This window comes from Silene latifolia, chromosome 11, assembly GCF_048544455.1.
Source record: "Silene latifolia isolate original U9 population chromosome 11, ASM4854445v1, whole genome shotgun sequence".
NCBI lineage: Eukaryota > Viridiplantae > Streptophyta > Magnoliopsida > Caryophyllales > Caryophyllaceae > Silene > Silene latifolia.
This window is the reverse complement of record NC_133536.1, coordinates 205,973,297-205,987,717: the sequence shown is the minus strand read 5'-3', so window position 1 is coordinate 205,987,717 and position 14,421 is coordinate 205,973,297.

Below are 14,421 nucleotides of genomic sequence, written 5' to 3'. Positions count from 1 at the left end.
GAATATGACGCCGGCCGTGACCAAGGCCGAGAGTGCTTGGTTGATTTTGATTGCCCCCCGCTGCTTCCTAGCTTGGTTGATCGGGTGGCGGCGGAGACCGATACCTAGGAATTTATTGAGGAAAATGAATAGTTGAAGGGATGTGAACGGGCGTGTTGAAGACGCTTGGTCACTGTTGCATTGATTGACGTTTAACTGTTGCGACGATTGACATTCCGTGGTTGCATGCTCGCCACGTGTTTGCTCGTTGATTGTTTGTTGCTTCATGGGTCGTGCTCGATTGGCCCTTTATTATGGGCTTTTTCCCTATAAATAGGCGCTTTTTCCGTGATTTTGGTCACTAATTTCATTTTCTCAAATTTTCTTCAAAATTTCATCTTGCTCAATCAAGGGCTTCTTTTTTCTTCCAATCTTTAGAGTTTTTGATCCGGCTAGCACTTTTTCCTTTGAAGGTAAACAAACGAATTTTTCTTTTCTTTGCTAGTAATTTGTTGTGAACATGTCTTCTGCCGATCTTTGGACCTAGTGGGCCCGTGTCGGAGGGTCCTAGGTCTCCTTCTCCGGAGGTTGATCCTCGGATTCGGAGGAATGGGAGGATGAAGATTCTTGTGGTGATTTTGGTGATGATTTTGGTGAGGAGGAGGAAAGGCCTCGTCCTAATGAGAGGCAGTACGTCATGGATCACGGTGATGCCTGTAAGGTTCGCCTTGACCGTGTTTGGTCCCATAAGCTTGCCGGTTGTTCTGGTGAGAAACTTTTCGAGGGCCATTTTTTCTTCGGTAGTGGATACGAAATTGTCATCCCCGGGAGGGTCGGTCCGTCTGTTGTCCTCCGCCATGCCACACCGGTGTGTACATGCGGCATTTGGAGTATGGTCTCCTGGTTTCCTCCGAATGGGTATGTTATGGCCATAATTAAGGCTATGAACGTTGCCGTTGCCCAACTGCACCCGTTGGCCATGAGAACCATAATCGGTTTCGTCTGGCTTTGTCTCTTCAAGGGAGAGGCTCCGACGGTGAATTTATTCCGTCGACTTCATTATCTGAAACCATCAATCTCTGGCCGTGTCGGGTGGTACAGCGTGCAAACGGAGCAAGGTTACGTCTCTGTTGACAAGCTCTCTTCTAGCAAGGACCGGGGTCGGTGGGTGTACGTTAAGGTACCGGACGACTATCCGCTGCCCCGCTCCTTCCAGCACCAGGTTAACTTGCGGTGTGAGACTAGGGCGGAGCATGACAGATGGGTCACCCGGAAACATCTGAAAATGGATGCCAGCAGGGTCCATCTGAAGGAGGATGAGAGGTTGGCGATGAGGCTCTTCGAGGTGGACAAGAGTGGGGTGCCGAAAAGATGGATTCCCCCGACGCAGATCATTCTCCAGGATGAGCCACTTTGCTACGTCGGCCTCATACCGGCCCTGGCGCAGGGTGAGTGGGGTCGGTGTGAGGCCCGTCACCGCTCTCAATGCTCCTGTTTTCTCGGACTTCGATTTATTTCCTCTTCTTGATTCTTTGTTTCTTTTGCAGACCACTTCGGACCGGACCTATCTGAGGATCTTCTTCGGAGAATGGGGCTGCATAAAGACAAAACCGTTGCTAACTTGCATCCCAAGGCTCTGGCCCATGATCGCAGGACGTCGCCGAATGACCTCATGGAACAGCGGCTGAAGGGCTTGAGCAAGGAGGAGGCGCAGGCCCGGGTGATTAGCGGCGTAGTGCGTCGGACGCGGAAGACGGCGTCGAAACCGGTTTCAACTCCCGTCCTCTCCCCTAAGAAGGTGGAGATTGTTGATATTCCCGATGAGGGGGACTCGATGCGGAGGGATCTCCCCTCATCCGTAGGAGGAAAAGGACGGCTTCGTCGCCGGCAAGGAAGTGCCTTCTCCGCCAAGAAGGCCGGACATGGTATCTGTCTATCCCGTGGTTTAAACTTAGCCGTACCATTAGGTGTTCCCGATAAGTCGCTTGATGCGATGCTTTAATTGAATTTTTGCGGATCGGCCCGCGATCGGCCATCGCTCACGTTGGGCGGCGGGCGGTGGGCTTCTCTGCGCAGCTCGCGATCGTGGCGCCGCCGTCACTTCTTCATCCCGAAGGTTTCTTCTCCCGGCAGTCAGGTGGCCAAAGTACCACCGCCGTTCCTCCCCCCGGAAGGCTTCCGTCTCCCGGCTTATAGAGGAAGGCACAAAGCCGATTAGGGAGTCGGCGAGGTGGAACGTGGCCACCGGGGCTCGCCTCGAAGGAGCGGAGAGGGTCATTGCTCGAGCTGTTTCGAGTGTAATGCCACTAAGCGGTGGTCTGCGTCGGCGAAGCCGAGTCTCCATAATGAGCGAAGCTCGGGAGATGCTTTGAGAAGGCGCTCTTGGTCGAGCGAAAGCTCCGGAGGACGCCGAAAAGGAGGTCCTTCTTGAGAGAGCTAAGGCCGAGGCCGCGGCAACCGAAGGCTGCGAAGTCGCTTTGGAGGAATGTAGCCTTGCTCGAAGCGTGCCGACCTCTGTCTCCAGCGAAGGATCAATACGGGGGCATGTTTAAGGCCCAGCCGAGCCGATTCGTGGCAAAGAGGCCATCATCAAGCAAAAGGAGGCGGACGTCGATATGCTCCAAACCGTCATGCTCCCCAAACCGTGCGCCGAGTTCCGGACTTGGCCAAGATGCTTGCCGGGGAAGTTATCGTGGAGCTTTTCCCTCTTGATGGCTCCTTCCCGTGGGACAGTTCGACGTCTTTGCTTGATGACGAGTCGCGGCTAAGGAGGAAGCCGCGGTGGAGGCGGCCAAAGAGGCGGCGAAGGCGAAGATGGAGGGGGAGGCGGCCGCGGAGAGAGCGGCTCTTCTTGAGAGGGCTAGAGCGGCTAAGGAGGAGGCCGAAAAGATGAGGGCAATGAGGATGCCGAGGCCAAGGCCGAGGCCGCTAGAGAAGTCGCTATTGGGTTGCCTACCGGGAAGATGCGGCCGCCGATATCGATGGCGGCGAGAAGAGCCTAAGAGAGCAAGTTCACAAGAGACTGTTTCGACTCCTCACTAACATGTCTTTGCTTGATGAGAACAAGTTTACTACCGATCGATTTCACCGTCCAGTGGCCAACTACCCAGCTCTTCCTTCCCGCTATCTCTTGGTATAATCGTAGCCTTTGCTTTTTGTACAACTTTTAGTAGGTTGTGTCTCGGATTATCCCATGGGGACGACCGTCGTCGTCCGTATTCTTCTCACTTGTAAATCTTGTAACTTCTAATAATAATTCGTTTCTTTCGCTGCGGCCCGGCCGTGGTCTTTATCTCATCAAAGTGTCTTCCTGTATTCTTAATTGAGCGCCCTTCTTGTTTTCGCCTCGGCTTGGCGGGCCGTTTTTAATACGTATCTCAACTGTGTTTCAACGCTTCCACGACACTTTGAATGTTTTTGCGAGTGTAATGTGCGATGGCTCTTGTTGGATTGGCCACCTGGGAAGCGGCGTTGGTTCTTAATAGCGTGTTACGTGGCGTCTACCACTTGGAGTGATCGACGGCGTCGTAGTTCTTCGCAACGACCGCCGCTCTTATCGGTATGACAAAGTGTGGCAAGATCGGTATCTTGATAGCGTGTTACGTGGCGTCTACCACTTGGAGTATCTGCGACGAGTCTACCTCTTGGGGTGGCTAGTGTGCGTCTACTACTTGGGGTGACTGCGACGCGCTAATGTCTTCGCAACGATTTGCCGCTCTTGTCGGTATGACGGTGTGGCCGGCATCGGTATCTTGATAGCGTGTTACGTGGCGTCTACCACTTGGGTATTGCGACGGAGTCTACCTCTTGGGGTGGCTAGTGGCGTCTACTACTTGGGGTGATGCGACGGCGCTAATGTCTTCGCAACGATTGCCGCTCTTGTCGGTATGACATGTGTGAGCCAAGATCGGTATCTTGATAGCGTGTTACGTGGCGTCTACCACTTGGGTAGCTGCGACGAGTCTACCTCTTGGGGTGATCTGCTAGTGGCGTCTACTACTTTGGGTGACTGCGACGGCGCTAATGTCTTCGCAACGACTGCCGCTCTTGTCGGTATGACAGTGTGAGCCGGCATCGGTATCTTGATAGCGTGTTACGTGGCGTCTACCACTTGGAGTGCTGACGAGTCTACCTCTTGGGGTGATCGCCGTGGCGTCTACTACTTGGGGTGATGCGACGGCGCTAATGTCTTCGCAACGATCCGCCGCTCTTGTCGGTATGACAGTGTGAGCCGGCATCGGTATCTTGATAGCGTGTTACGTGGCGTCTACCACTTGGAGTGATCGCGACGACGGAGTCTACCTCTTGGGGTGGCTCGCCGTGGCGTCTACTACTTGGGGTGATCTGCGACGCTAATGTCTTCGCAACGATTGCCGCTCTTGTCGGTATGACAAAGTGAGCGGATCGGTATCTTGATAGCGTGTTACGTGGCGTCTACCACTTGGAGTATCGCGACGAGTCTACCTCTTGGGGTGATCTAGCTGTGGCGTCTACTACTTGGGGTGATCTAACGACGCGCTAATGTCTTCGCAACGATCGCCGCTCTTGTCGGTATGACAGTGTGTGCGGCATCGGTATCTTGATAGATAATCGATGGGAAAATTTCGCTTTGATCGAAGGCTTGATGGTTTCTCATTAGGTGAAAACATGCGTTGGGGTGTCCACAGATATTTTGGACACCTCCGCGGCTACATAAATTCTTACGAGATTACCGATGCCCTACTGGCTCATTACAGGCGCACTTCCTCGATCGGCCCCTAGTTGTATCCATTTGGTCGTCCTCCTGCTGCAAGGACGGACTCTTCCCTTTTTCGGACTTTCTCGCCTCTTTGAGGGACTGCATGTTGCATCCTCGGGCAAATATCGGGGACGTTGATCACCTCATCCTTCTCGTCTTTGGAGACGAGCTTATGCGCTTCCCCGTCCGAGACGTACATCGGTGTTAGGGCCCGGATGGACATCACTGCGTCGGCCTCGCTTAGGGTGACCCGGCCTATGAGGACGTTGTATGCGGACGAGCCGTCGATGACCACAAACTCGGCTAGGACGTTCTTGGGCCGACGTCTTTTCGCCGAATCTCACCGGAGCCTAATTGACCCCGGTGGTACCAGTGCCCCCCGGAAAAGTCAGATAGCGGGTTGGTGCGAGGGGCTTAAGTCTTTGATCTTCAAAGCCGAGGCCGAGGCCGAGGAAGCATTCTCTAAACATGATGTTCGTGTATGCGCCCGTGTCAATCGTGCACCTCTTGACCAGTGGTTGGATATGTCTAAATTGACTACGAGCGGGTCGGCCGTGAGGGGCGATGACCCCTTCGTAGTCCTTTCTTCCAATAGTCATGTCGGGGATGCTTGCAGAGGGGATCCCCGAGTTGGGCACAAAGTTGATGGCCTGATACGGCTCGTTTAGGTGTCGTTTGTGCCCATGAGCGACCCCGTTCTCGTTGCCCCGATGACAACGTGAATCACTCCTATCCGTTCGAAACGGACTTTTTATCCGAATCTATGGTGTCGGTCTTTTGGCCTTTTGCGACGTACTTGCCGAGGCTTCCTTCCGGATCGGTTCCTCATGGCATTCTTCGGATGGCGGCGGTCGTTGGTTAAATGGCCGGTGTGGCCGTGGTACTCACAAGATCGCGCTCGTGTCACCGTCACTTTTTGGCTTGGGGGTCTCTCCCACTTCGGCCCTCGTTTTGCTCGGGCGAAGACCTCGGCGGGCGATACGACGAGGGGGTTTTTTCACTATACCGCCTCGGTGGTACGTTCCCGAATTCCACCCGCGCCCCGAGTCTTGCCGCCGGTCGGATCTGTCCGACCGTGATCTGTTATTCTCACGGCGTTTTCCGTCGGACCGCGAACCGTTGTTGTCGCGGCGTTCTTCGTCTGGGCCGTCTGCGCCGTGACTCCTCTTTTCTCGAGTGCTCGGCTTGCCGGGATCTACCCGTGTCTTGTGATAGTCTTCTACCTTGATGGCACAGTCGGCCGGCTTCCGGCGGCGTCCCGGCTGGCCTCCGCTCTTGATGAGCTCGTTTTTTAAGGCTCCCCTTGGGAGGCCCTTCATCAGCGTGAAGGCCGCCAGCTCGGGATTAATTTCTCGAATCTGCTGGACCTTTCCATCAAACCTCTTCACGTAGCTTCGGAGAGACTCGCCCCCTCCCGTCGATAGTTAGGAGGTCGGAGGTCTCTACGGCCCTTCTCTTATTGCAGAGTCTTGGGTTAGGAAAGCGCCCTTCAGGTCGGCGTAGTAGTACACCGAGCCATCGGGAAGCCCTTTGTACCGGCTCGAGCCATCCCACGCGGGGTTGTTGGGAAAATTCGGCACTGGACCTCGTCGGGTCGCTCCCATACCGACATGTAAGACTCGAAAGCCTCGCCGTGTGGTCGGTGGATCGCTATCCCCCTTGTATGATAGGGGTGGCGCTTTTAGCTTGTTTGGCACCGGGACTTCTAGGACGTAGGCGTTGAGGGGTTGCCTGACCACGTGTTGAATGACACGTGGCGATCGGCTCCTCGCATCCCTATCCGGGCTTCTCCCCTCGTAGCGGGAGGGGCTCCTTCTTCGACTATGACTCCTTTTCCAACTCTGCTGAGTCGGACTCCTCTGGCTCCTTTGGGGTATGCCTCGTTCGTGTGGCGGGGACGCTGTCCTTCCGCGAGTGCGGGAAGGACTTAGGTCTACCGCGCCCACTTTGGGCTCCCCCGGCGTCTTTTTTTTAAATTGTTCCGGGTGTAATTCCAGAGCAGTGATTAGTTACCACCCGTGGCTCATAGAATAATGTCTTGAGCTGAATCCTCCTTGCTTCTATCGTCCCTCGCGGCCTCCCCTGCAACAATGAACGAACCGAGGGCTTGGGCGTGTGCCAAGCGTACTCACTCCGACGCTCAAGTCGGAAACTTAAAGGATCAAGTTTGTGTAACTTGGCTAGGTATATATTGTAGAGAGAGAAGGAGATATTACCAGATGAATAGTGTATTTAGGTTATAATTGTGAGATCCTTTCCTCAATGAAGGTTGAGGAGTATTTATAGACTTTCACCTTTTGTCACGTAGTGGCCAAGTGGCCAAGTGGCTAGCAGGTGGAAAGACTGATCTATCCCTCGGCCGAGGGACCTATGGCAGGCCGGCGGACAAAGTTGACTCGCCGCCGAGGGGTCTTGGATATGAGTACGCGGATGTGTGTCCCGGCTGGCAGGTTGTCACGCCGAGACCCAGGTGGCAGGCCGATGGGATGCATCGGCTAGGCTATCTAAGTCGTTGACTTGCTGTGGATATCTTTGACCTTGCTCAGTGTGTTGACTTGGTCAGCGGTGCAGAATATGCCCCATCATAGGGATTAACTGTGTTGTTTGTAGTTTACTACTTTACTTACATGGAGATTAATGGTGGATTGTGGTATGTATATATATTGGCAGTAGGAATTTGTATTTTTGGGAAAGATATAATATTCCGCAAGAAAACGTTCATCAATCAATTTTTAGGGAGATAATTTCGTAGTATATAATTTCCTAGTATATTATAGGATATGGTCAGAGAAAAGTATTTTATTTTTTATTATAAAATCAAAAAGCAGTATCCTTTGTTTGTATTTGTTTCTATTTTAAAATATCAAACTATAAAATATTATTGTAAGATATTTTAGGGAGATAATTTCGTAATTATGTCTTTGTGGTTTCGTTTTGTATTCTACAATATCAAATTATATAAATAATGTGACTCTATAAATTACATTAATATATTTATTTATTTATTTTCAAAATTTTGGTCAAGATGTTGCGTGGATTATATAGAGAAACGTATTTATTTATTATAATACTTAAGATAAGATATGTAATATTAAGTATTTTTATATATTTATAAGAGTAGAAGATGAATTGACGAGGGATGAGTTGACGAGGGATATTCAGGACGATATCCCTTGGTGTATGATGTTTGCTGATGATATTGTGTTGATTGATGAGACGAAGGAGGGGGTGGAGAGAAAGTTGGAATTGTGGAGGCAGACTTTAGAGACTCGTGGGTTTAGGTTGAGCAGGAGTAAGACTGGGTATTTGAGGTGTCCGTTCACTAAAGTGGCGAGGTTGAGATCGACAGAGGCGGGGAGTATTATTTTTGATGGGAATGTTCTTGAGGGGTCAGATTTTTTCAGATATCTAGGATCTATTATTCAAAAAGATGGGGAGTTAGACGGAGATGTGGCTCACAGAATTAAAGCGGGATGGTTGAAATGGAAGGGTGCTTTAGGGTTTTTATGCGATAAAGATATGCCCCAAAGATTAAAGGGAAAATTTTATCGCACGGCAATTAGGCCTGCTTTACTTTACGGTTCCGAGTGTTGGGCCGTGAAACATTGTCATATTCAAAAGATGAGTTGGCGGAGATGTGTATGTTGAGATGGGTGTGCGGACATACAAGGAAAGATCGATTAAAGAATGAGGTGATTAGGGAAAAGGTAAAAGTGGCGCCAATAGAGGACAAGATGATGGAAAACCGACTAAGATGGTTTGGCCATGTGAGAAGAAGACTTATGGACTTGGAGAACAGAAAAGGTCCCTAGAGGTAGAGGAAGACCGAGGCAGACATGGTTGAGAGTGATAAAGCACGATATGAGATTTCTGGGGCTTGAGGAGAGTATGGTGACGGAGAGGGCACAATGGAGGGAAATGATACATGTGGATTTTTAGTATTTAATGTTTTTTTTTTACATATTTAATGTTTTTATTTAATTTTTAAAAAATTAAATTATTTGTTCTTCTCTCCTTTATTACACTTTTTTACCAACCACTTTCTTATATATTTTACTTGGTTTACTTTTAAGGCATTCCGGATCCTTAATTCTAATTCGATTTTCAAAATCGTTTTAATCTTTTCTCTCGATTTAAATTTTAAGTTTTTATAAAAGAAATCCGAAATTCGATTTTAAAACCTCTAAGTTTACCTTGACTTTCCATTACATTTTCGCTCTCCCTTTTGTTTTCCATTTTCCCTTTTCTATTCGCATTTTGAGGTGTGCGTTCGTTCACCCATGGACGGTTCTAAAGGATGATTCATGTCAGCCGACCCCAAATCATTTTGGGATTAAGGCTCTGATGTTGTTGTTGTTGTATAAGAGTAGAAGATGAAATCCGCATTTATTGTAATCCGCATTTATTTGAGTGGTAGTAGATTGAAAGTTTTTTCAATGTGAAAACTTAATTTGATTGGGAGTTGATTATAAGATTTTTCAATGTGGGCCCACGTTCAAGCGAAAAAAAAAAGAGGGTTCCTTAATCTTTGAGTTTATTCGGGACGCGTAATTCAAACAACATATTCGAAAGATTTCGAGGGCAACCTTGAAATCGGTGGCAAAGATTGTCAAAGACAAAAAGATGGAATACTTCTAGGATTGTTCAATCTCTAACAAAAAAAAAATTATCAAAGATTATCAAAGACAATCAAAAAACATTGTCCAAATGGTGGAGTTTAGTGATTAAAACTTCGTGAGATTCCAAGAGGTCTAGGTTTGGTAAGATTCCCAGAGGTCTAGGTATAAGCCCCTCCAAGAGCAATCTTGTGGAGCTTGAGACTATGCCTTACCCAGTGCGCAGTTAAGCTAACGGCTACAGGTTCTTAAAAAATTCAGAAAACATTACCTCAGTTTCTGATCCCTGAAGATTCAGATTACGTTGAACATCCTTACTCTGAGCTTCGGTATCTATCTCTCACTGTCTCTACATTTCTGTAAGTTATTGTACCACAAAAGAAAAAAATTCTGTAAGTTATACAGAGTACAAAACCCTACACATGCTGTTGTAACCTGGTTTAAACAATGTAGGGCTACCGTTTTTGCGCTTCTTGTGGAAAGTTCCTCCTGTATGTCTGAATATCTGTGAATTTGGAGAATGCATTGTTATAATCTTTGTGCAACTCAGTGTTGAGCGCGGAAAATGGAGTCGAAAGGTTTTGTCGTCAAAGGCCAAGTAACCCCGAGATGGGGCATAAGATGCTCATCCTATTTTAGGTCAATTGATGTCAATTTTGACCATTAAGTTGTCTAAATATATGGATAGTTACAAGATAATTTTTTGTTAGATTTGATTAATCAAAACACCTGTTTTTACAAAGCTGTAACTAGATGTATCTCAAATTTGATATCCTTTCGCCATTAAAATCAAACAGACACTAATGAAATTGAGGTAAGACAGTAACCACAAAAACAAGCTTTCAGATTATCAAGTGAAGATGATACCTGATACTTCCAGCAGGACGAAGAATGAACCTATCAACAAGGCTTGCGCGAGAATATCCAGAGAGAGCAGGCACTCGTTCTGTTAACAGATGTACAGAAATTGTTAAAAAGACATTCACAAAAAGAATCCAGGTAGACCTTACAGAAACATTTCATAGACTTACCCCAAACAGTGATTATTTCAACAAATCATTTTATCGAGATTGCAGGGGTAGACCACGCTCTACTAGCTAGCTAATTGCTTCCTAACTCGACATGGTGAAATTTTAGACAAATTTGTGATACTAACCCGACTCCCACTTGAACATATAGGCAAATGACACACAAGAAAAGGCAAAATAAGCTTTAACATATAACTATCAAGTATCAAGACAACCTGTATGCTCCAAGGCCTTGTTTGGATGAGGGGATTTGGAGGGAAAGGGAGGGGAGGGGAGGGGAAGGGAGGGATACAACATCCGTTTTAAAATCTATGTTGTTGCGCACATATAACTATCAAGTATCACATATTCACAACTCACAAGTCAGAAGTTGTGTCGCGTAGAAGAATAACGGTCACCCATTTAAAATCTATGTTGCCGGTACTTCTCGACCATTTTACTTTGTATGGCTGCCTGGACTGGACATTGGAGTTGGGTACAAACACTGGATACTCTATTTTAGACTAAAAACATTCATATCAAGTTTTTTTTTTTTTATAAAAAAACAGCTGACTGGGTCCACTTGGATGTCTGGACATGCATCAACTATCAAGGTCCGCTATGGAAGAGTCACAGCATCATAACCCATAAAGGTTATCACAGAATCTCATTTGAGACCGTCTTAAACTATATAGACTCTGATCATTCAAGGGTAGCAGGAAGCATGTTTTATCGAGATCATATATGAGTAAGTGAGTAACCATGTAAAAAGCCAAATGAGAAAAGGGTTCACCAGTTAATATCTGATCATTACATGTTTGGTCAGATAAATTGCAGCACTTCTGAGGAGACCAGAAATATTCAAGTGGACTCTCAACAGTATACATCTTTGTTGTGCTCAGCTCAGTGAAGCAATAACATACATATTTGCGCTTAGTGGAGTCGTTGCGCACTGAGCACCGCCTAATTGTAATCCCTGAGCTCAATGCTCCCCCTCTTCCTGCCGATCAGTCTACTTGGTGCACCACCTACGAAAAGCACAGATAATCATGCTCATCTTTAGAAGACACTACTAAAACAACTGATGTGCAAAAAAAATCACCAGGCGAGGAATGTGGAAAACCTTGTTATAAGTAGCTAAGAAACTCATCGTCTCATCCTTACATCAAAGTTTGCAGTGTTTGTGCAGCAGTACATGACAGCGGATGACAGGAGAAAACATGGACAATCCATTGATCATTTGATCAGGATGACGAGTAGATGACCATGTCTCCTGAGTCCTGAGCGTAATGCGACTCTTTGACAGCTCTCCTAGTTTCATGGCAACGAATTTCTATCAAAGGTTGCCACAAAGAATTTCGAGAGGGAGCAATAGTTATATGGACGCTCGGGGTCTATACACCTATAAAACATATTCACTTTAGTATACTACTCCATATGACATGCAAACATGCAACTTCCGAATTCACCAAATCATATTCACTTTAGTATACTACCCCAGTACCCCATATGACGTCCAAAACTAGTATCCAAACGATATGTTAAGTGAGTGAATGTTGCGACCTGAGATTTTTTTGGTTTTTGGCTTTCAGAATTGACCAAATCATATCCAAGTTAAAATGTTAAATAGTCATAAGACAGAACACAAATATGACATGCAAACATGCAACTTCTACAGATTCGGAGATGAATTGATAACAGCTTAGTTGAGCATCTAAAATCAACAAAATTCGACATTGAACAAACATTGAAACTGGGGAATTACTCTTCACTAGAGGCAAAATTTGGAACAGCGGTTTTTTCTGCATCACGTCGTACTTTTGTAACCTTTTGACACCGATGATTTTTAAGTGAATAAAGAAAAAACGGTGGCCAACAAACCATCATTATTCCAAAACCAAATTCAGGTTTAGCCCGTAAAAGCAAATAAGCAAGCAAAGACAAATGAAAGAAAGTAAAAGCATGATAACAGCAGTACAGCACACATTAGCAAGTTTCAGAACGCGCACATCAGCAGATACGTGATTAAACTTTCCTGCATCGCTACAGCTTTAGCTCAAATGGAGACTATGGAGTGCTTATTCAAGGAAAAATGCAAGGATTTACTAATGAAGATCTCTCTATAATTTAGGCACAAGCACCAATTTTAGAAACAGATATACATCTTCAAAACTCTGCCTGAAGCATTTGAAAATGCAAGAGCTGCATATCTTGTAACCATCGGTTGATGGGCAGTGAATGTGGCATATCGAACATCTCTACAGTTTCGTTATGACAAACTATCTGACCATCAGATGACGACAGTCGTCTTCTAACATTACCTACTTTAAAGGGTTCTAAGAAAATGTCACATAACATAAAAGCTCTTTTCATCATCAGAAGTCAGAACAACCTGGTTTCCGGCCTATTGCATTGCATTTTCATAACGACGAGAGAAATTCATTAAAAGAAACGAAAGATTATTCCCCTATTCAACGAACAAAGCACACTAAATCCATAAAATTAGTGACATTGCGGCTATACACTAAGTTGACAGAGTCAAGAACATGTCTAAAACCAACATTCTTGCGATAAGTCAATACCGCGGTCGATAGATACTTAAAAATTAGACAGAAACGTTTATACTAGACAATTTTACACATGAGAACAACCAACTATTCATGTGAGACTATCTCGTACAAGATTATGTATATAAATTATAGTTCTGTATTCCGCAATTGCAATTTGCAAGTAAATACTCAACCGCGCCTACTCAAATAACACGGAAATTGAACTTCCGTCACAGCTGAATTACACTTCTAAACAACTATCTGTAATCATTTACAGCAAAACGATACTTAATATCAGCACAAGACGATAACAAGGCAAATTGAACTTAAACTAATCTCAACATCAGGATGAACGCTAAAAGAAATAGACCATAAGACATTTACATTGCCTAGAATCGAACCCGTATTGCGAGCATTTATCTATCAAATTAATTAACCAATGTTGAAACATAAGAAACAAATAATCTAATTTTGAGGTCGTAAACTTCATACAAGTAAAAAATCATCAATATTTAACAAAAACAATTAAAAATTCCCTACGTCTCAATCGTGTATATACCTTTGATTAAAATACTCCTCGCAAGTCGCAACGAATAAAAAAGGTAAACAAATAATTGAGACGGATGGGGTATCATCATATCGGTAGTTTGTGAGAGGAAATGGGTAGAGGGGACAAAGGAGGGTCCCCCCATGTGCTTCCCCACTCAAGGCAAATGGGTAATTTGTGAGGGGATATGGTATCCGTCTCTTATTTGTGACGGATACCTTCCGTCACAAATAAGAATTTGTGCATAATTATTACAGGTTTTGGTGCAAAATTAAGATAGATGGTGAAGTAAATAGAAGAGAAGTCAATCAATTATTACAGTTCAAAGCTAAAAGTGTAAAAGAGTTGTACTGATTTGATAAAATTTGAATTGAAGGATTAACCTGGAAATTAGTTTCTGAGGCAATTATGTTGTTGTTAGGATTTTGAAACCCTAATTGAAATTCTTCCCGCGAGAAAAGAGGCAGGGACTTTATGAATTATTATAGACCTGACAAATGGATAGGGTTATGTCCGGTTTGTGTTCGTATCAAAGGTATACCAAATCTGACCCAATTAAATGTCGTGTTGTGTTCATGTCGTCATGTCGACTCACCTATATAAATGAATCATCAAATTTTGACCATAACCTATTAATTTCGTGCCGGGTTTCTGTCATGTTTATATTTGGAAATTTTATTTTATTTATAGTTATATTACGGAGGATTAAGAAAAATTAAGATTAATTTAGTAAACAGGTTATTCGTGTTGGGTTCGTATTTAGAGTGCTCAATCCAAACCCACCCCAATAAAAGTCGTGTCGTGTTCGTGTCGACCCACTTACATAAGGAGTCATTAAACATTTAAACCTCAACCCAAACCCATTAATTTCGTGTCGGGTTTTTCGTGTCGTGTCCTTGGATGCCAACTTTATGAATTATATACCCTCGTTCCCAACCAGTTATTTTACCTATTCCGTTTTAGGATATTTTAGTCAATTATTTAC